The sequence below is a fragment of the Triticum aestivum genome, chromosome 7B (genome assembly GCF_018294505.1).
Source record: "Triticum aestivum cultivar Chinese Spring chromosome 7B, IWGSC CS RefSeq v2.1, whole genome shotgun sequence".
In the NCBI taxonomy this organism is placed as follows: Eukaryota; Viridiplantae; Streptophyta; class Magnoliopsida; order Poales; family Poaceae; genus Triticum; species Triticum aestivum.
The window spans coordinates 717824998-717847644 of record NC_057813.1 but is presented as its reverse complement, the minus strand read 5'-3'; the positions used below and the strand labels follow the sequence as shown (position 1 = coordinate 717847644).

The 22647-nt window shown below is 45.6% G+C and overlaps 2 pseudogenes; both read right to left on the bottom strand.

Annotated features, from left to right (window-relative positions):
- Nucleotides 1–10009: 10009 nt before the first annotated feature.
- On the bottom strand, nucleotides 10010–10085 carry LOC123163365 (uncharacterized; annotated as a pseudogene).
- Nucleotides 10086–10365: 280 nt separating this feature from the next.
- On the bottom strand, nucleotides 10366–10441 carry LOC123163360 (uncharacterized; annotated as a pseudogene).
- Between the last annotated feature and the right edge of the window lie 12206 nt (nucleotides 10442–22647).

Genomic DNA, 22647 nt, shown 5'->3' with positions numbered 1-22647 from the left:
ACAAGGAGAGCTTTCATTCGGCTGGCCGAGAAAATGGCCCATCAGTAATGAGAAATGGGTTGTACATTTTTAAAACACATCAAACCGGCAATTAGTTTCAAATATCTTTTTTTTCATTTCGAGATTTTAAATTACATTAATTTTTATGCGTGGAGAATTTGTTGGATTTTATATTGATATACATTTATTTTTAAAATCAGTTTGAATGTGAGTCAAAATTTCGGGATTAAAAACAGTTCGGACCGCACCGAAATATGCAAAATTTCGTATAATTTTTTAAACGTGGCCACAATATGGGTTGTAATGCTAACAAAAAGAATATGGGCTCCAAAAAAACCTTAAGAATTAGCAAATGGGCTGTAAATTATTAGAAATAATGGCAGATGGGTTGTATGTTGTTTTCCACAGATTTGAGGCTTTCCTAAAAAAAGGTTGACGCACAAGCAGTGACTGTTGGATGGCCATCCAATGGCCGTCGTGCTTCTTCAATCTCTGCTCTTCCTCCTCCAGGCGCTCAAACAAGCGCCGGCAGGACTGCCTGCTCCCTCCTCCCCACGGCCGGCTCTGACAGCTCGGACCCACCAGCTATATCTTCGCACGCAAGGAAGTGCCTCCTTATTATGCACAAAAACTTGAATACTCCCCCTGTTAGCTGGGACCCAGTATAGTGGCAGGCTGACTTGTGGGTCTACTAAGTTGACGGGGACGGAGGGCTTTGTCAACTTAGTCAATATGCATGATCAGTGAACGTACGATGTCCATCCAACGGCCGTAGTGCTTCTTCAACCTCTGGTCTTCTTGCTCCAGCTGCCCAAACCAGCGTCGGTCGTGCCTCGTGCTCCTGCCTCCCGTGGCCGGCTGCGATGCGGCGGAGGCCTCACCGCCCCCTACTACTCCCACCGCTGGCCAGGCCATCCCTCTACTCACCCACACCCCCTGTTATTCTGCAGCGACAGCAGCCTCACACCGCAGCGAACCAGTGAACCCTCGTACTTCTCCACGCGTGGGCATCCACTGCCGCGTCTTCCCCGGCTCCATGTCGTCCCCTTCCTAGGCCTCGTCGTCGTCCACCGCCCTGGTGCTCTCGGCGCGGCGTGGTCAACGTGGTCAAGGAACGGCTTCCATCGGACGTGGACTGTACGTGGAGAGGCTGACAGCTGGGTCCACGGCCGCAGCAAGGAAGTGCCTCCTTATTACACGCAAAATAATTATTCCTCCACCTGACAGCGGGGACCTACCGGACGGGCCACCGTATTTCACAAAAAAAATGTTTCCCCCCTGACTGCTGGGACCCACCAGCTACACCTTCGCACGCAAGGAAGTGCGTCCGGGCAAAAAAACAAAATGATTCGCCTCCCTGACTGTTGGGACCCACCAGCTACATCTTCGCACGCAAGGAAGTGCGTCCGGGCAAAAAAACAATTCGCCCCCCTGACTGCTGGGACCCACCAGCTACATCTTTGCACGCAAGGAAGTGCGTACGGGCAAAAAAAATGATTTGCCCCCCTGACTACTGGGACCCACCAGCTACATCTTCACACGCAAAGGAAGTGCGTCCGGGCAAAAAAAAACGATTCGCCCCTCTGACTGCTGGGACCCACTAGCTACATTTTCGCATGCAAGGAAGTGCCTGACAGTCGGGACCCACCTGGTCGAAGCGTAGGTAGCGTTGTCATTCTGGTCGTGAACGTGTACGTACATACTGGTCGTTATAGAGGCGCGCACGTGTCGTAGTAGAGGCGCGCACGTAGCATGTACACATACGTACAGCGGCGAGGGTGCAAGAAAGAAAATATGGCCACGTACGTACATACGGGCAGGGTCTCGAACGCCTACTCGTGCATACGTACGGCCAGGGCTCGTGTACATGGCTGGGTCGGAACGGAGAAACAGCGTCGTCGTCGTGTTCATGGGGAGGCAACGGAATGCGTCATGTTCATCGGGAGGCAACGGAACGCGTGGGATCCAACCGGCTGGGTCGGAACGGAATGCATGGTCGTGTTCATCGGGAGGGCTTGGACAGAACAGGCGATGGAAACGAGGCCTGCCGTGCCGCACAACGGAGGAAATAGACCTCCTACGTTTGGAGCGGGGTCCTGTTGATCGGGAGGGGCCTCGCGTACCGCAAAACGGAGGAAACGGACCTCCTACGGTCAAAACGGGGGTCCTATTGATCGGGAGGGGTGTGGCGTACCGCAAAACGGAGGAAATGAACCTCCTACGGTCAAAACGGGGGTCCTGTTGATCAGGAGGGGTGTGGCGTACCGCAAAACAGACGAAACGGACTTGTTTTGGAGCGCTACGGTCGAAACGGGGGTCCTGTTCATCGAGAGGGGTGTGGCATACCGCAAAACAGGACTCCACGGGATACTGTTCATCTCCACTGTCGAGCTCCTCCAGCCTCCACGGGCTACGGTCGACCTCCTCCAGCCTCCATGGGCTCCTGTTCATCCAGCCTCCACCGCGCGCTACTCCACCGGCTACTGTTCAACCACCCCTCGACCGTCTACTATTCATCCAACCCTCCACACTACGGGGTCCTGTTCAACCACCCCTCCACGGGCACCCCTCCACTGTCTACTGTTCATCCAGCCCTCCACACCACGGGGTCCTGTTCATCCAGAGGCAACGCCACCGCTCACTATTCATCCAACCCCCCCCCCTCCCCCCCGGCAATGCTCACTGTTCATCCAATCGATCGGCTTCAGTTAGCAGCGGTAGCGAAGGAATCGCTCGATCGGGTTTAGTTAACAGCCATCGATCGATCGCTCGGGTTCAGTAACGCGTAGCCTGCAGTGCAATCGCTCGGGTTCAGTTAGAGCCCAACGCCTCGCTCGGGTTCAGTAAGAGCCCAACGCCTCGCTCGGGTTCAGTTAGAGCCAACGCCTCGCACACACGTGCGTACGTGTACGAGAGAAACGCGCATCGCTCAGCCCCCGACCTCCCACCGTAACCGGGAACTCCCCGAAATTTTCCTCCCCCTCGCTTCTACCATGGTTTTTTCCGCCATGGACGGCCCAAAGAATGTCATGCAGCTGCGTCTCCGGCCCGCCCAGGACGAAAAGCCCTTTTTCTGTCATGAATTTTTGTCATAGAAGTAGGAGCCCACCACATCTATGATGATACCGGGTTTTGTCACAATTATCGTCATAGAAGTGTCATATGTATGACAGAAAAAAATTCGTTCGGCCCAAAATGTCACGGATGTGTCTTTTTTTTGTAGTGATTCCCGCAAGATTACGTATACAAGGGCCATGCATGCCCTATCAGAGAGAGGCGCCACGATTAAACCGCGCATTGCACACAACAGAAATCCATTAATTTCCTCAATTAACTAAGCACTATAATCGGGGTGGCCTTATAAATACCAACGGCCTTCGTCGGCCCTCTGGTCCAACAAACCCGGACAAAGGAAGTATACATCAACTCCTGGACCTATATGGGAGTTGTCTGTCCAAACACGCCATATTGATGCATGCTCCATTTTATTTTACCAACAGTTAAAGCAAAAACAATGTGATGGGTAACTCCATAACACTCTTACTAGCCTTGTCCACGCAGGCTCTTGCCCCTTGAATCATAACAGACCTAGCTCGGCGATGACATGATATCATCACTCTATTTTTACTGTCCTACCTGACCTTCATCACCTTTTTGCCTCATCGAATCTTTGCTAGCCCGTCATCCCGAGTCCTGACCACCCCAACACTCCTCACACTTTGCCGTCGTGGTGCCCCTCACCCTCGTCCGATGGCCATCCGGCCACCTCTCATCTCCTTCTGCCCTTCCCGACCAACCTCCCCCCTCCCATTGGGGGGATGAAAGAAATATGCCCTAGAGGCAATAATAAAGTTGTTATTTATATTTCCTTATATCATGATAAATGTTATCAAAGCTCAAGACTCTACATTTTATATTTTAGTGATCCAAGATCACATTGAGTCTATAGGAAAAGCCAATACTATCAAGGAGGGATGAGGTGTTGCTTAATGGCTTACTTGCTCAAAATGCTTACTGATATGCTCCAAAGCCCTCAACTAATTTCTCACATCCACATATGACCTAAACCAAAAGTCAAACTCGGCCCCACCGATTCTTTCTATCCGGCGCCACCGAGTTCAGATGTCATAGCCACTGCCACAAACCCTAGGCAAATCGGTCTCACCAATAGGGATCTCGGTGTCATCGAGATGAGATTATAATCTCTCTGTTTCCCTTCGTAACGTTTCGATACCACCGAGATGAGCGATCGGTCCCACCAAGATTGCAATGTGAACTCTCTGTTTCCTTTTCGTAACATTTCGGTCTCACCGAAACGAGCGAACCGGTCCCACCAAGTTTACCTGACCAACTCTCTGGTTAGCTTATTACCAAAATCGGTCCCACCGAGTTTGTGTAATCGGTCTCACCGAGATTAAGTTATGCCCTAACCCTAACCATATAGGTCCTACCGAGTTGCATGTCGGTCCCACCGAAAATCCTAACGGTCACTAGATTTGTTGAATCGATCCGACCGAGTTTCTCAATTCGGTCCCACCGAGATTGGCAAGTTGTGTGTAACGGTTAGATTTTGTGTGGAGGCTATATATACCCCTCCACCTCCTCTTCATTCGTGGAGAGAGCCATCAGAACGAACCTACACTTCCAACTTGCATTTTCTGAGAGAGAACCACCTACACTTGTATTGAGACTAAGATATTCCATTCCTACTATATGAATCTTGATCTCTAGCCTTCCCCAAGTTGCTTTCCACTCAAATCTTCTTTCCACCAAATCCAAATCCTGTGAGAGAGTTTTGAGTGTTGGGGAGACTATCATTTGAAGCACAAGAGCAAGGAGTTCATCATCAACACACCATTTGTAACTTCTTGGAGAGTGGTGTCTCCTAGATTGGCTAGGTGTCACTTGGGAGCCTCCGACAAGATTGTGGAGTTGAACCAAGGAGTTTGTAAGGGTAAGGAGATCGCCTACTTCGTGAAGATCTAGCGCTAGTGAGGCAAGTCCTTCGTGGACGACGGCCATGGTGGGATAGACAAGGTTGCTTCTTCGTGAACCCTTCATGGGTGGAGCCCTCCGTGGACTCACACAACCATTACCCTTCGTGGGTTGAAGTCTACATCAACGTGGATGTACGATAGCACCACCTATCGGAACCACGACAAAAACATCTGTGTCTCCAATTGCGTTTGAATTCTCCAAACCCTTCCCTTTACATTCTTGCAAGTTGCATGCTTTACTTTCCGCTGCTCATATACTCTTTGCATGCTTGCTTGAATTGTGTTAAGACTGCTTGACTTGTGCTAAGTTAGCTAAAATCTGCCAAAGACTAAAATTGGGAAAAGGATAAGTTTTTATTTGGCCAAGTAGTCTAATCACCCCCCCCCCCCCTCTAGACATACTTTCGATCCTATAGTTGTCATTTGATGAACGGGATCACATCATTAGAGAATGATGTGATGGACAAGACCCATCCGTTAGCTTAGCATTATGATCGTTAAGTTTTATTGCTATCGCTTGCTTCATGACTTTACATGTTCCTCTGACTATGAGATTATGCAACTCCCGGATACCGGAGAGACACCTTGCGTGCTATCAAACGTCACAATGTAACTGGGTGATTATATAGATGCTCTATAGGTGTCTCCGAAAGTGTTTGCTGGGTTGGCATAGATCGAGATTAGGATTTGTCACTCCGTGTATCGGAAAGGTATCTCTGGGCCCTCTCGGTAATGCTCATCACTATAAGCCTTGCAAGCAATGTGACTAATGAGTTAGTTGCGGGATGATGCATTACGGAACGAGTAAAGAGACTTGCTAGTAACGAGATTGAACTAGGTATTGAGATACCAACGATCGAATCTCGGGCAAGTAACATACCGATGACAAAGGGAACAACGTATGTTGTTATGCGGTTTGACCGATAAAGATCTTCGTAGAATATGTAGGAACCAATATGAGCATCCAGGTTCCGCTATTGGTTATTGACCAGAGATGAGTCTCAGTCATGTCTACATAGTTCTCGAACCCATAGGGTCCGCACGCTTAACGTTCGATGATGATCGGTATTATGAGTTTATGTGTTTTGATGCACCGAAGGTTGTTTGGAGTCCCGGATGTGATCACGAACATGACGAGGAGTCTCGAAATGGTTGAGACATAAAGATCGATATATTGGAAGGCTATGTTTGGACACCGGAATGGTTCCTGATGAGTTCGGGCATTTTCCGGAGTACCGGGAGGCTACCGGAACCCCCCGGGGAGTCAATGGGCCTTATTGGGCCTTAGTGGGGGAGAGGAGGAGGCGACCAAGGTGGGGGCGCCCCCCCCCCCAAGCCCAATCCGACTTGGGAGGGGGGTCGGCCCCCTTTCCTTCTCTCCTTCTCCCTCTTCCTTCTTCTCCTACTGCAACTAGGGAAGGGGGGAAACCTACTCCTACTGGGAGTAGGACTCCCCCCCCCTTGTGCGCGCCATGAGAGGGCCGGCCCTCCCCTCCTCCACTCCTTTATATACGGGGGAGGAGGCACCCCATAGACACACAAGTTGATTGTTTAGCCGTGTGCAGTGCCCCCCTCCATAGATTTCCACCTCGGTCATATCGTTGTAGCGCTTAGGCGAAGCCCTGCGCCGGTAGCTTCATCATCACCGTCACCATGCCGTCGTGCTGACGAAACTCTCCCTCGACCTCAGCTGGATCTAGAGTTCGTGGGACGTCACCGAGCTGAACGTGTGCAGATCGCGGAGGTGACGTACCTTCGGTGCTAGGATCGGTCGGATCATGAAGACGTACGACTACATCAACCGTGTTGTCATAAGCTTCCACTTTCGGTCTACGAGGGTACGTGGACAACACTCTCCCCTCTCGTTGCTATGCATCACCTAGATGGATCTTGTGTGTGCGTAGGAAAATTTTGAAATTACTGCGTTCCCCAACAGTGGCATCCGAGCTAGGTCTATGCGTAGATGTTATATGCACGAGTAGAACACAAAGAGTTGTGGGCGATAATAGTCATACTGCTTACCAGCATGTCATACTTTGATTCCGCGGTATTGTTGGATGAAGCGGCCCAGACCGACATTACATGACCGCGTTCATGAGACCGGTTCTATCGCCCTGCTCCACACACAGGTGGCTAGTGGGTGTCTGTTTCTCCAACTTTGGTTGAACCGAGTTTGACTACGCCCGGTCCTTGTTGTAGGTTAAAACAGCACACTTGACGAAATCGTTGTGGTTTTTATGCGTAGGTAAGAACGGTTCTTGCTAGCAGCCCATAGCAGCCACGTAAAACTTGCAACAACAAAGTAGAGGATGTCTAACTTGTTTTTGCAGGGCTTGCTGTGATGTGATATGGTCAAGACGTGATGATATATAATCTGTTGCATGAGTTGATCTCTTTTTGTAACAGTTATCGGCAACTGGCATGAGCCATATGGTTGTCGCTTTACTGTATGAAATGCAATCACCATGTAATTGCTTTACTTTATCACTAAGCGGTAGCGATAGTCGTAGAAGCAATAGTTGGCGAGACGACAACCACTACAAGAAATATGTCAACTTGTGACCTCGACTATTGGTCACTGAAAGGTCATTGTTTTTCATTTGCTACCTTTTGTGACCAAAAACAGAAGGTCAAAAGATGGCGGTCATAAACTGAAATTAACTACCTTCTCTGTGAGAAGGTCGTGGACGTTTATGACCAAAATATGCCTACTGTATTGTTTTGGTCACTAGTAGCCTCCACAGGCCATGTAGGCATCCAGCGTGGCAAGCTGATGTGGCACAAGAATCAGCTCGGTCCAATTCGGTTTTCTACATGGGCCTAGCCCAACAATTCGGCCTTCTTAATGTATTTTTTTCCTGTGCTTTTATTAGCTATATGGGTCTGGCCCAACAATTCAACCTTTGATTTCTAGGCCTTTAGCCTTTTTGCTGCCATTTCTTATTTGGGCCTTGGCCTTTTTACAATCCATTTTGAACCAGGTCCCACTAGTCAGGTCGTCCAATTAGGTCCCACTTGTCAGTTTTATTTTGTTTCTTTCCCACTTTAAAGGACCCACTAGTGAAATGGGACCCAAGTGTGCTGTTTTGGTGCCGCACGTCAGTTCTCTATTTGCGCCAATAACACATAACAAAATCGTCAACCAAAGTACTTGATTCAAATAACACATAACACACAACAAATAACTTCATTCAAATAGAGCCAATAATACATAAAATTTTAAACGGCAACCAAAGTACTTTACAATCATGGCAGTATAAATCAGGTATTCAACTATAAAATACAACTAAATATTAATATGGCCAGCTCCAGCTCCAGGGTTTTCTTCGAGATTATTCTCCTGGAGTTCCTTGTACACCAATTTTTGACGAATGAAGGCCAAAATCTGCGTGTTATAAATCAGAAAAGTTAGGAATATAATCAAGTGAAGTCGTGCATATAACATTCTCCTAACAATGAAAAATAGCTGCAGAATTTTAGATCTAATAAGAAACCATGCATATAACATTCTCATAACAGCAAGCCTGAGATATATTTGGAAAGGGAAAATGACAAGTATCAACCCAGTGCAAGATAACAGAGCAACTATGTCAAAGTTATTCAGATTTCCTGATGTGTGTGTCGCGTTATACATGCATCAAGAAGATCGTATATATATATAGATTTAATGCCTAAAGCACATCAGGCTTGGAGCTTACGTATATATACACGATTACTAGTTGGAACTAGTGAACAAAGGTTGTGAATGATTTTCATACGAGTATGTACAGTCATGGTTCTGGACATGAAAATGTTTATGTACATACAAGTACTCAATACTTACTACAGATTTGCTAAAAGAAAGCAGATAGTATATCACCCATGATCCACTGATTTAGACTGGTATTATATCTTACAAATCAAACTGAAGAAGTTCATTTCCAGCCCAACTATAATCTCAGGCCAACTACTATAAGATGCAGGGAGCAGAGAGCTCACCATGGTTGTCATGTAGTCCACATGGAAGAGGCAGCATGCCCATCCAAGCAGGATCAGCAGCACCAGCACAAGCTCAATTACAGTCTCCGACCGCTCTCTGTCACCACTTGCGCCACCCATGCGCTTGCTGGTCGCTGGATGCGCCTTCCGCTCCCTGCTCGTGGCGGAACAAGAAGTGCCTGAAGGTAATAGCAAAGTGCAGTTATGGAGGAGAAACATTTTACAGTACCTAATCATTAGTTGGTGCAGTACAATTCACCTTTCAGCTACCTGATTTGCAAAGTGCAAAGGTTTCATCAATAAAACAGAGAGCGTAGCTATGGTTTCCGGTAAACTTAACTTAGAGTTATGGGCATCAACATATCAATTCAGTCATAATTCATAACTAACTGAAACTATGCCACTTTTCGTAAAAAGATGATCACATGATTCTTGCAAGATTTTTCAGTGAGCGAGTCCCCACAACATATGCATTAAGACAGAGTGGCAACTTACAACAGCAGACATGCTTCGAAAACTACATTACATATTACAGCAGCATCATAAAAATGTACTCAAATATATTCACAGAAGCACACAGACTATATATAGTCCTTTCACAATTGGAGTAAGAAATGCAAGGATAGTTATAACTTGGAAGTTTCGCGCTAATAGCCTAATGACAAATTTTAAATAAAAACAGTATTAATTCTAATATTATATGCCAAAGTAGAAAAGAAAGCCTCGCAGTTCTCTCAGTTGTCACAAAAGTAATATGCCACTTTGCTCCAAGCTTCAGTGGGCGGAAAAGAGATAGCATGGATCACATATGATATGTGCTAGCCACAGAGGCAAGCTCACAGAAACAAACAAAGGGCCTGGTAGAATATGATGATATTGTTGTTCTCAGGCGAGGAAATAAAAAATTCAATAACAGAAGCTAATTTCAGGGACCATAATGGCGCTGCATCAAGTGCAGTTCAATTTCATGCCTCTATCAGATGAAATGAAGCAATAGCAAAGCTATGATTCACCTGAAACTAATACATGGTTTAATAAATCAGAAGTAGCTGGTTACACTAATCATGAAATATCAGTGGGAATCCGAACGATTTTCTTCATCACCTGGAATCATGCAGTTCAACCCAACAGAACACAATGAGCAATAAGGTTCATAACCAATGAAGGAATGCATGTACAGTCAGTCTAAAGCAGTAAAAATGTGCAAATGTACTTCAGGAGATGGCGTGACCTGCCGATTTTCTTCATCACCCAGGTAATGCACATCTCATCAGCCAGCAGAACACAAAAAAGAGGATAGAAAAAGTACTGCTAAGAGGTTTGCGAAAAATCAAAGGAAAGTATTTGCTCAATAATAAAGGAGTACATATGTAGTCCAAGAGATGGTATGATCCGTCAGAAGTATCTGGTTGTAATAATCAAGAAAAATCAGTGGGAATCCAAACGATTTTCTTCATCACCCAGATCATGCACATCTCAACCAGCAGAACATCACAAGTAACATATGTAAAACAATGATTATGAGCATGAGCAAACAAAATTCTTCACAGTACTATAAAGCATGAACTGTGACTGGTTTCTAAAATCCGTGGGAATCATCATAAACATTTTTATAATGCAGACCAAATCATTTACCACCAGGAGAGTTTATATGACAAAAGCTAAAGGCGTATCTATTAGAGTACCAGCAAATCAGACTGAACTTTCATAGAATGATTAGTATAACTAGACCCATTTTAGTTTAGCATTACATAAAAGACTAGTCTTAATAGACTGGTAGCAGTCGCACTAGCAACTATTGAGCACTGAAGAAACAGGACAGGGAAACAGCATACCCTGATGGTGCCCAGGCTGCAGCCTTAGAACCCTGCAAAACCACAAGCGACGTCAACATCAAACACACATATAAGACGCACGCCGAGATCTAGAAGGCCATGCGCATGCCTGAAGGTACAACACCACCATGAAACCCTTAGAGTTGTTAACTGCCACCCCGGTAAATGTAATTGATTGATTCAGTGACCCACCACTGTGTGTGGGCGCTTACACGTTGATGAGGCCGGGCATGATGATGGCGTCCCCGTAGTCGACGAGCAGGCGGCGGAGCACGAAGCTCCGGTAGTCCCCATGGAGATGGCGTTGATCAGCTATTCCTTCACCTCCACTGCACACACACACACACACACATACAGGCCAATCATGTATCAGTTTTGACTTTTTCTCACGCATTTCCACCAGATATGGATGGAAGCGGGGGGTCAACCGTCAACGCCGGGACGATAGAGGAGCAATGGAAGGGAGGGAGAGGGGAAAGGGCGGAGTACCTGCGGCGGGGCTGACGCTGCCGAGCGCGACGACCCGCTGGCTGGCGATCCAGAAGTGGCTGTGCGGGAGCAGGCTGCACCCTTCCCCACCGAGGCTCTGCACGCACGCAAAAACAATGAACACCCGTCAGCCTCCGCCACCATACCGCCGCATGCAGATTCGAGGGGCGTGAGGCGCCGCTCACCTTGGAGAAGGGCGCGGTGTAGAGGAGCGTCGCCGCGAGCGCCGCCGCCACGGCCAGCAGCGGCAGCACCCGGCCAGTCCCAGCCGCCATCGCTCGTCGACTCCCTCTCCTCCTCTGCGTCTGTGTGTAGCGGCGAGAGTCCCGTCCCCATCCGGGTGGGGCTGGGGACGGGACCGGGGGAGGGGGAGGAGGATGAGGTGTGGCTAACGGGGAACGGAGAGATGGCCGGGAGAGCGGCGACGCAGAGCGGGATGGGATCTACACGAGGCCATCGCCGGGGTTTGTGGTGTGGTGGAGGCAGTCGTGAGGAGGGAAGGAGGAGAGGGCGAGGGAGGGAGGGCGCCGCCGCCGGCGACGGGAAGCTGTGGCGGCGTCGATCTGGATCGAATCGAGATCTGAGGGAGGGAGAGGGCGGCGGCTGTGGGTGTGCGAAATCCAGGAGAGTGCGTGGAAGGGGAGACGGAGGAGGTGGGGATCCGGCTCATGGAGGAGAGCGAGTGGAGGGGGCCGGCGGTGTTGGGCGGAATCGATGGGGGCGGCGGCGCATGGAGGAGGGCGCGGCTAGGGTTTGGACGAGTGGAGAGGGAGCTGCGCTGATTCGGGAGGGGGATGAGAGGGATGAGGGGTAGAGGGGGTGGGGGAAGAGGGCTGCCGTCGGATCCGGGCCTATCCAACGGTGGTCGAGCATGATCCGCGTGAGGTGCTCGGGGACCAATCAGAATGCAATAAAGGCCTTGATGATTTTATGACCATATAAATAGGTTGTAATTGATTAAAAACAAGTTCTTTTGCAGGAGAAAAGCATTTTTCATTGTTGAAGTATAAAAAATAGTTTTGTTGTGATGAACCTACCAACTCTATGTATTAGACCAAATTTTATGTAAAATGCTTTTGATCCACAAAAAAATCATTTTCCATTTTTTGAGTGCCCAAAATGAACTTTTTTGTGAAGAACCTACCAAATATTTCTTGCAAAATTGTACCAAATCAATTTTCTAAAATAATAGGCCATATTTAATGTACAATTGATCAAATGGTTGGGTGTCAAAAGTTTTGATCCACCTCTCGTGAAAAAGACAAATTCCCGCCGATTCAGGTGGAAGCGGATCAAATTTGAACTGTGTCTACCTCATAGTTTGCTCTTTATTTTTTCCAAAAATCATTTCTAGGTACATAAGTATCTATTTAATCAGAGAAACATCAAAAGTTTTCCATGATTCAACCACTAGCTAGGAACTGTCAAGCCCGTCGTTTTAGCCGCATTTTAAAACAGGCATAAAAAATTCAAAAAAATTCAAAAAATTGGAAAATCTTCGCATTGTGTCATTATATGTGACCAAGTTTCCAGGAAAAATAATAAACTTGTAATACGGCAATTATTTTTAAAAAGTGTTCTAAAAACGAGCTATCATGCGTGAAGATTCATGGCTTTCAAGCCAAATGATCAATCTTATGGCCACATTCATGGCATAGTTTGTTCAAATGATCTCATATTGTGCACAAGGATGCATCTTGGAATTCCAAACAATGTTGCCAAAGGGAGTTTTCATTTTCTTTACACCGAAAATTAATTTTTCATTTTTCGAGTGCCCGAAATGAGGTTTTTTTGTGAAGGACCTACCATATATTTGTTGCAAAATTGTACCAAATCATTTTTATAAAAAACTAGGCCATAATTAATGCACAATTGACCAAATGGTTGGGTGTCAAAAGATTTGATCCACTTCTGGTGAAAAAGACAAATTCCCGCTGATTCAGTTGGAAGCGGGTCAAATTTGAACTGCAGGTGCCTTGTAGTTTGCTCTTTATTTTTTCCAAAAATCATTTCTAGGTACATAAGTATATATTTAATCAGATAAACACAAAAAAATTACAAGATTCAACCACTAGCTAGGAACAGTCATTCCTGGTGTTTTGACCGCATTTTGAAACGGGCATAAAAAATTCAAAATATTCAAAAAATTGGAAAACCTCCGCATTGTGTGTGACGCCCCCGATTCAATCGTACACTAATCATGCACGCAAACGTGTACGATCAAGATCAGGGACTCACGGGAAGATATCACAACACAACTCTAAAAACATAAATAAGTCATACAAGCATCATAATACAAGCCAGGGGCCTCGAGGGCTCGAATACAAGCGCTCGATCATAGACGAGTCAGCGGAAGCAACAATATCTGAGGACAGACATAAGTTAAACAAGTTTGCCTTAAGAAGGCTAGCACAAACTGGGATACAGATCGAAAGAGGCGCAGGCCTCCTGCCTGGGATCCTCCAAACTACTCCTGGTCGTCGTCAGCAGCCTGCACGTAGTAGTAGGCACCTCCAGTGTAGTAGTCGTCATCGACGGTGGCGTCTGGCTTCTGGGCTCCATCATCTGGTTGCGACAACCAGAAAGAAAGGAAAGGGGAAAAAGGGGGAAGAAAGCAACCGTGAGTACTCATCCAAAGTACTCACAAGCAAGGAGCTACACTACATATGCATGGGTATATGTGTAAGGAGGCCATATCAGTGGACTGAACTGCAGAATGCCAGAATAAGAGGGGGATAGCTAATCCTGTCGAAGACTACGCTTCTCGCAGCCACCGTCTTGCATCAAGTAGAAGAGAGTAGATTGAAGTCCTCCAAGTAGCCTCTTCAAGTAGCATCTCCAAATAGCATCTCATAGCATAATCCTACTCGGCGATCCCCTCCTCATATCCCTGAGGTAGAGCGACCACCGGTTGTATCTGGCACTTGGAAGGGTGTGTTTTATTAAGTATCCGGTTCTAGTTGTCATAAGGTCAAGGTACAACTCCAAGTCGTCCTGTTATCGAAGATCACGGCTATTCGAATAGATTAACTTCCCTGCAGGGGTGCACCACATAGCCCAACACGCTCGATCCCATTTGGCCGGACACACTTTCCTGGGTCATGCCCGGCCTCGGAAGATCAACACGTCGCAGCCCCACCTAGGCTCAACAGAGAGGCCAGCACGCCGGTCTAAACCTAAGCGCACAGGGGTCTGGGCCCATCGCCCATAGCACACCTGCACGTTGCGTACGCGGCCGAAAGCAGACCTAGCCTAGTGGCGTTCCAGTCCAATTCGGCGCGTGCCGCTCCGTCGCTGACGTCTGAAGTGCTTCGGCTGATACCACGACGTCGGGATACCCATAACTACTCCCGCGTAGATGGTTAGTGCGTATAGGCTCGTAGCCAACTCAGATCAAATACCAAGATCTCGTTAAGCGTGTTAAGTGTCCGCGAACGCCGAACAGGGCCAGGCCCACCTCTCTCCTAGGCGGTCTCAACCTGCCCTGTCGCTCCGCCACAAAGATCCACACAGAGGGCCGTCGGGACAAAGGTCCTTTCAGCCCCCCAATCCGTGAATCACTCGCGGGTACTCTTCGAGCTGACCCGACTTTAGTCACCATCTGTATAGTATGTATGTATGTATAGTATATACCCGTGATCACCTCCCGAGTGATCACGGCCCAATAGTATAGCAAGGCAGACTGACAAGAATGTAGGGCCAATGATGATAAACTAGCATCCTATACTAAGCATTTAGGATTGCAGGTAAGGTATCAACAGATGTAGCAACAATGTCAGGCTATGCATCAGAATAGGATCAACGGAAAGCAGTAACAGGCTACACTACTCTAATGCAAGCAGTATAGAGAAGAGTAGGCGATATCTGGTGATCAAAGGGGGGGGCTTGCCTGGTTGCTCTGGCAAGAGAGAGGGGTCGTCGGTGACGTAGTCGTCCACAGGGGCATCAGCATCGTCACGGGGGCTACCGGAGAGAAGAGGGGGGGAGAAACAGTAAATACATAGCAAGCAAGTGCATAACAGGTCAACAAGCAGAGCTAGACGTGTTCTAACGCGGTACGAGGTGATACTGGTGAAGGGGGAAAACATCCGGGAAAGTACCCCCAGTGTTTCGTGTTTTTGGACAGATGAACCGGAGGTGAAATGTTGCAGGTTCTCTATGCTAGGGACGTGTGGCGGACGAACGGGCTGCGTATCCGGAATCGTCTCGTCGTTCTGAGCAACTTTCATGTTGAAAATATTTTAATCCGAGTTACGGATTAAAAGATATGATTTTCTAAATATTTTATTAATTTCTAGAATTTATTTAATTATTTAATTAATTCGGAAAACAGATTAATGACATCAGCATGATGTCATGCTGACATCAGCAGTCAACAGAGTTGACTTGGTCAACCTGACATGTGGGTCCAGTGGGACCCACCTGTCATTCTCTGTTTTGTTTAATTATAGATCAGTTAAATTAATTAGTGATTATGTTAATCTAATCAGGATTAATTAACTTAATTAATTACTTAATAAATTAATTAATTAATAATTAATTTTATTAAATCATTTTTATTTTTATTAATCATATTTACTATTTTTATTTATCTTATTTATTTATTTATTTTATTATTTTTATTTATTATTTATTATTTTTTTAAGCATTCTGGGGGCGGGCCCCATGTGTCTGTGGCCCAGAGGGCATCGGGCCCCACCCGGCAGTGGCCAAGGGGGCCGACCGGGCGCGGGTGCGGGCGCTCGCCCGAACGGGCGTGGGCGCTAGGCGCGAGCGCACCCAAGCGGGCACTCGCCCGCAGGGTGGGACGAGGCCGCCGGGGCACCGACGGTGGGGCACGCCGGCGCGGCCAGCCGGGGCCACGGCGGGCGGAGGCGAGGGGTGGCACCGGTGCGGAGTGGCAGGGTGGCGCGGCCCGAAGCAGCAGGGGGGGCGGGCGGTGACCGGAGGCGGCGCAGAGGGGCGAGGCCACCGGCGACGGGGCGCTGTAGGGCGTGGGGCGGCGCGGGAGCCGCAGTGAGCGCGGGCGACCGGAACCGGCGACGGGGAGCGGTGGTGGCGCTCGGGAGGGAGACGAGGGGAGAGAGGGGATCGATGGGGGGGAAGAGCTCACGGGGGGGATGCGTAGGGTCTCTGTAGTGCGCTCGGGGGCGGTTGGGGGCGACCGGCGAGGAGGAGGGCGGGGAGGCGCTCGGCGGCGATGCGGATCCGGCGAGGTGGGGTGGGAGTCGGGGACGGCCCCGAGGCGACGAGGGGGGTCGGGCGCCCTGCGCGGCCGGTCGGGGAGGAGAGGAGGAGGTGAGGACGGGGCGGTGGGGCGCCGGCGTCGGAGGGGCGACGGGATCGGGCGGACCCCGATCCAGATCGGCGGGGAGGGAGGAGAAGGGGATCGGGGGGGGAATGGGGTGGTCGGCTAGGGTTTGCCGACCGGGGGAGGGGCGATATGGGAGTGAGGGGGTGGGCCGGGCCAGGGGGCTGGCCGGCTGGGCCAGGTGGGCTTGGCCCAGTTGGGCCAGGGGGGGGGGGTTCCCCTTTTCTCCTTTTGTTTTATTTTTCTTTTCTTATTTTTCCTTTTCTGTTTTAAATTTTAGACCCACATTATTTTTACTTAGTAAAATATGACAACAACTCCTAAAACAACGTTTCAAAATAACCCTCAGCCACAAAAGGTTTTAACCCAAAATAAATTAGTTTTGTGTTTTATAAAATACCAAAGGCATTTAAAAATTGTTTTGCTACCGTTTAAATCATTTTAGTGCATTTATACATTATATAAAAATGTGGATTATTCATCATAGTCATCTGTGCAATAACTGACACAACCCGAACATTTTGGTTTTTAATATTTGAAAACTTTTGATGTTTGCCTAATTTTGAATTTGAATTAGAATCGGTTTCGAACTAACGCAAGATTAGCATCAGTAATCAAGGTGACGTGGCATCATTAGTAGATGGTTGCTGTAGCTTAATTATCCGGGCGTCACATTGTGTCATTATATGTGACCAAGTTTCGAGGAAAAATAATAAACTTGTAATACGGTAATTATTTTTAAAAAGTGTTCTCAGAAATGAGCTATCATGTGTGAAGATTCATGGCTTTCAAGCCAAATGATCAATCTTATGGCCACATTCATGGCATAGTTTGTTCAAATGACTTCATATCGTGCCCAAGGGTGCATATTGGAATGACAAACAATGTTGCCTAAGGAACTTTTCATTTTCTTTGGACGAAAAATACATTTTCCATTTTCCGAGTGCCCGAAATGAGTTTTTTTTGTGAAGCACCTACCATATATTTGTTGCAAAATTGTACCAAATCATTTTTATAAAATACTAGGCCATATTTAATGCACAATTGACAAAATGGTTGGGTATAAAAAGTTTTGATCCACCTCTGGTGAAAAAGACAAATTCCCGCTGATTCAGTTGGAAGCGGGTCAAATTTGAACTGCAGGTGCCTTGTAGTTTGCTCTTTATTTTTTCCAAAAATCATTTCTAGGTACATAAGTATATATTTAATCAGATAAACACAAAAAAATTACAAGATTCAACCACTAGCTAGGAACGGTCATTCCTGGTGTTTTGACCGCATTTTCAAATGGGCATAAAAAATTCAAAAATATTCAAAAAATTGGAAAACCTCCGCATTGTGTCATTATATGTGACCAAGTTTCGAGGAAAAATAATAAACTTGTAATACGGTAATTATTTTTAAAAAGTGTTCTCAGAAATGAGCTATCATGTGTGAAGATTCATGGCTTTCAAGCCAAATGATCAATCTTATGGCCACATTCATGGCATAGTTTGTTCAAATGACTTCATATCGTGCCCAAGGGTGCATATTGGAATGACAAACAATGTTGCCTAAGGAACTTTTCATTTTCTTTGGACGAAAAATACATTTTCCATTTTCCGAGTGCCCAAAATGAGTTTTTTTGTGAAGGACCTACCATATATTTGTTGCAAAATTGTACCAAATCATTTTTATAAAATACTAGGCCATATTTAATGCACAATTGACAAAATGGTTGGGTATAAAAAGTTTTGATCCACCTCTGGTGAAAAAGAAATTCCCGCTGATTCAGCTGGAAGCGGGTCAAATTTGAACTGCAGGTGTCTTGTACTTTGCTCTTTATTTTTTCCAAAAATCATTTCTAGGTACATAAGTATATATTTAATCAGATAAACACCAAAAAAATTACAAGATTCAACCACTAGCTAGGAACGGTCATTCCTGGTGTTTTGACCGCATTTTGAAATGGGCATAAAAAATTCAAAAAATTCAAAACCTCCGCATTGTGTCATTATATGTGACCAAGTTTCCAGGAAAAATAATAAACTTGTAATACGGTAATTATTTTTAAAAAGTGTTCTCAGAAATGAGCTATCATGTGTGAACATTCATGGCTTTCAAGCCAAATGATCAATCTTATGGCCACATTCATGGCATAGTTTGTTCAAATGACTTCATATCGTGCCCAAGGGTGCATATTGGAATGACAAACAATGTTGCCTAAGGAACTTTTCATTTTCTTTGGACGAAAAATACATTTTCCATTTTCCGAGTGCCCGAAATGAGTTTTTTGTGTGAAGGACCTACCATATATTTGTTGCAAAATTGTACCAAATCATTTTTATAAAATACTAGGCCATATTTAATGCACAATTGACAAAATGGTTGGGTGTAAAAAGTTTTGATCCACCTCTGGTGAAAAAGACAAATTCCTGTCGATTCAGTTGGAAGCGGGTCAAATTTGAACTGCAGGTGCCTTGTAGTTTGCTCTTTATTTTTCCAAAAATCATTTCTAGGTACATAAGTATCTATTTAATCAGAGAAACACCAAAAAATTACAAGATTCAACCACTAGCTAGGAACGGTCATTTTCCCAGTGTTTTGACCGCATTTTGAAACGGGCATAAAAAATTCAAAAAAAACAAAAAATTGGAAAACCTCCGCATTGTGTCATTATATGTGACCAAGTTTCTAGGAAAAATAATAAACTTGTAATACAGTAATTATTTTAAAAAAGCGTTCTCAGAAATGAGCTATCATGTGTGAAGATTCATGGCTTTCAAGCCAAGTGATCAATCTTATGGCCACATTCATGGTATAGTTTGTTCAAATGATCTCATATTGTGCACAAGGGTGCATCTTGGAACTCCAAACAATGTTGCCTAAGGGAGTTTTCATTTTCTTTTCATGGAAAATACATTTTCCGAGTGCCCCAAATGAGTTTTTTGTGAAGGACCTACCATATATTTGTTGCAAAATTGGACCTAATCAATTTTATAAAATACTAGGCCATATTTAATGCACAATAGACAAAATGGTTGGGTGTCAAAAGTTTTGATCCACCTCTGGTGAAAAAGACAAATTTCCGTCGATTCAGTTGGAAGCGGGTTAAATTTGAACTGCATGTGCCTCATAGTTTGCTCTTTATTTTTTCCAAAAATCATTTCTAGGTAAATAAGTATCTATTTAATCAGAAATACATGGTTTGATGGCGAGACATCGAGGTTTGGACGGTGGCCGAGGGCCCCAACTCTAGAGCGCATATGCTCGCATGCCGCCGCGTGGTCACCGCGTGACCGTGGCGTTGCCATGCGTTCTAGGCGGCCTAGGCATGTCTAGTGGGTTGGGCACTCCCCAGGTAGGTGCTAGGAAGAAAATGATAACATAAGATTCTCATGAGGAGACCGAACTATGCTCAAACATGAATTAGCAGCCAAGTGTTTGATTAGCGGTACGGGAAATGCACATGGCCAATGGGCGTGAGTTTTGGCTGAGGATGATCATATACTAAGAAGAATGTCTTCACAAATTTTTAGGGAAATCAAGAATATATAAATAACACTTCCTTCACAAAGTACTGCTCTGAACAGAATAGGAAAATGAATATTGTTGAGTTACTTTTGAACTAGGCAAGGAAGGTTTTTGACATATTTGATGAAGATATGATCCAAACAATTTATGAGATTTTTTGGGAATTTTTGGAATAACAGAAATATAGGTTGCTTCACAACCTAGGGCAAAAATTGACACATGGACATGACACATAGGCAAAACTGATGAGATGGCGCCTAGTCATCACAACCCACCACAATCTACAAGGCCATGACCATCTATATTGGTCATTAACAACTAGAAATAAGGCAACGGACCAGCACTGTTTGCTTTATGACCATTTCGCGTAAGGAAATTACGACCTTTCTGACCAAAATGGTCGCAATGGTTTAGGTTTGGAGCCCCCCGAATAGCTTTTGACCAATTGGTCTCAAATGGTCATAGATCTATGACCAATTCTTCCAGGGTCACTGACAGAAGGTCACTAGTTGACATATTTCTTGTAGTGAACGATGCTTCGATGGAGATCAAGGTGTCAAGCCGGTGACGATGGTGATCATGACGGTGCTTTGGAGATGGAGATCGAAGGCACAAGATGATGATGGCCATATCATATCACTTATTTGATTGCATGTGATGTTTATCCTTTTATGCATCTTATTTTGCTTAGTACGGCGGTAGCATTATAAGATGATCTCTCACTAAATGTCAAGTTATAAGTGTTCTCCCTAAGTATGCACCGTTGCGACAGTTCGTCGTGCCGAGACACCACGTGATGATTGGGTGTGATAAGCTCTACGTTCACATACAACGGGTGTAAGCCAGTTTTGCACACGCAGAATACTCGGGTTAAACTTGATGAGCCTAGCATATGCAGATATGGCCTCGGAACACTGAGACCGAAAGGTCGAGCGTGAATCATATAGTAGATATGATCAACATAGTGATGTTCACCATTGAAAACTACTCCATCTCACGTGATGATCGGACATTGTTTAGTTGATATGGATCACGTGGTCACTTAGATGATTAGAGGGATGTCTATCTAAGTGGGAGTTCTTAAGTAATATGATTAAATAGAACTTTAATTTATCATGAACTTAGTCCTGATAGTATTTGCATATCTATGTTGTAGATCAATTGCTCGCGTATAGCTTCCTCATTTTATTTATGATATGTTCCTAGAGAAAACTAAATTGAAAGTTGATAGTAGCAATGATGCGGACTAGGTCCATGATCTGAGGATTATCCTCATTGCTACACAGAAGGATTATGTCCTTGATGCAACGCTAGGTGAAAGACCTATTGCAGGAGCAGATGCAGATGTTATGAACGTTTGACAAGCTCGGTATGATGACTACTTGATAGTTTAGTGCACCATGCTTAACGACTTTGTACCGAGACTTCAAAAACATTTTGAACGACACAGAGCATATAAGATGTTCCAAGAGCTGAAATTTGTATTTCAGACTCATGCCCGATTCGAGAGGCATGAGACCTCTCACAAGTACTTTGCCTACAAGATGGAGGAGAATAGCTCAACCAGTGAGCATGTGCTCAGAATGTCTGAGTATTACAATCGCTTGAATCAAGTGGGAGTTAATCTTCCAGATAAGATAGTAATTGACAGAGTTCTCTAGTCACTATCACCAGGTTACTGGAACTTCGTGATGAACTATAATATGCAAGGGATGACGAAAATGATTCCCCGAGCTCTTCGCGATGCTGAAATCGGCGAAGGTAGAAATCAATAAAAGCATCAAGTGTTCATGGTTGACAAGACCACTAGTTTCAAGTAAAAGGGCAAGGGAATGAAAGGGAACTTCAAGAAGAATGGAGAGCAAGTTGCCACTCCCATGAAGAAGCCCAAAGCTAGACCCAAGCCTGAAACTGAGTGCTTCTACTACAAAGGAAATGGTCACTTGAAGTGGAACTGCCCTAGATACTTGGCGGATAAGAAGGATGGCAAAGTGAAAAAAAAAGTATATTTGATATACATGTTATTGATGTGTACTTTACTAGTGTTTATAGCAACCCCTCAGTATTTGATACTTATTCAGTTGCTAAGAGTAGTAACTCGAAACGGGAGTTGCAAAAAATAAACAGAGACTAGTTAAGGGTGAGGTGATGATGTGAGTTGGAAGTGATTCCAAGGTTGATAAGATCACCATCACACACTCCCTTTACCTTCGGGATTAGTGTTGAACCTAAAATAAATGTTATTTGGTGTTTGCGTTGAGCATAATATGATTGGATCATGTTTATTGCAATACGGTTATTCATTTAAGTCAAAGAATAATTGTTATTCTGTTTACATGAATAAAACCTTCTGAGGTCATACACCCAAGGTGAATGGTTTATTGAATCTCGATCGTAGTGATACACATATTCATAATATTGATGCCAAAAGATGCAAAGTTAATAATGGTAGTGCAACACATTTCTGGCACTGCCGTTTAGGTCATATTGATATAAAGCACATGAAGAAACTCCATGCTGATGG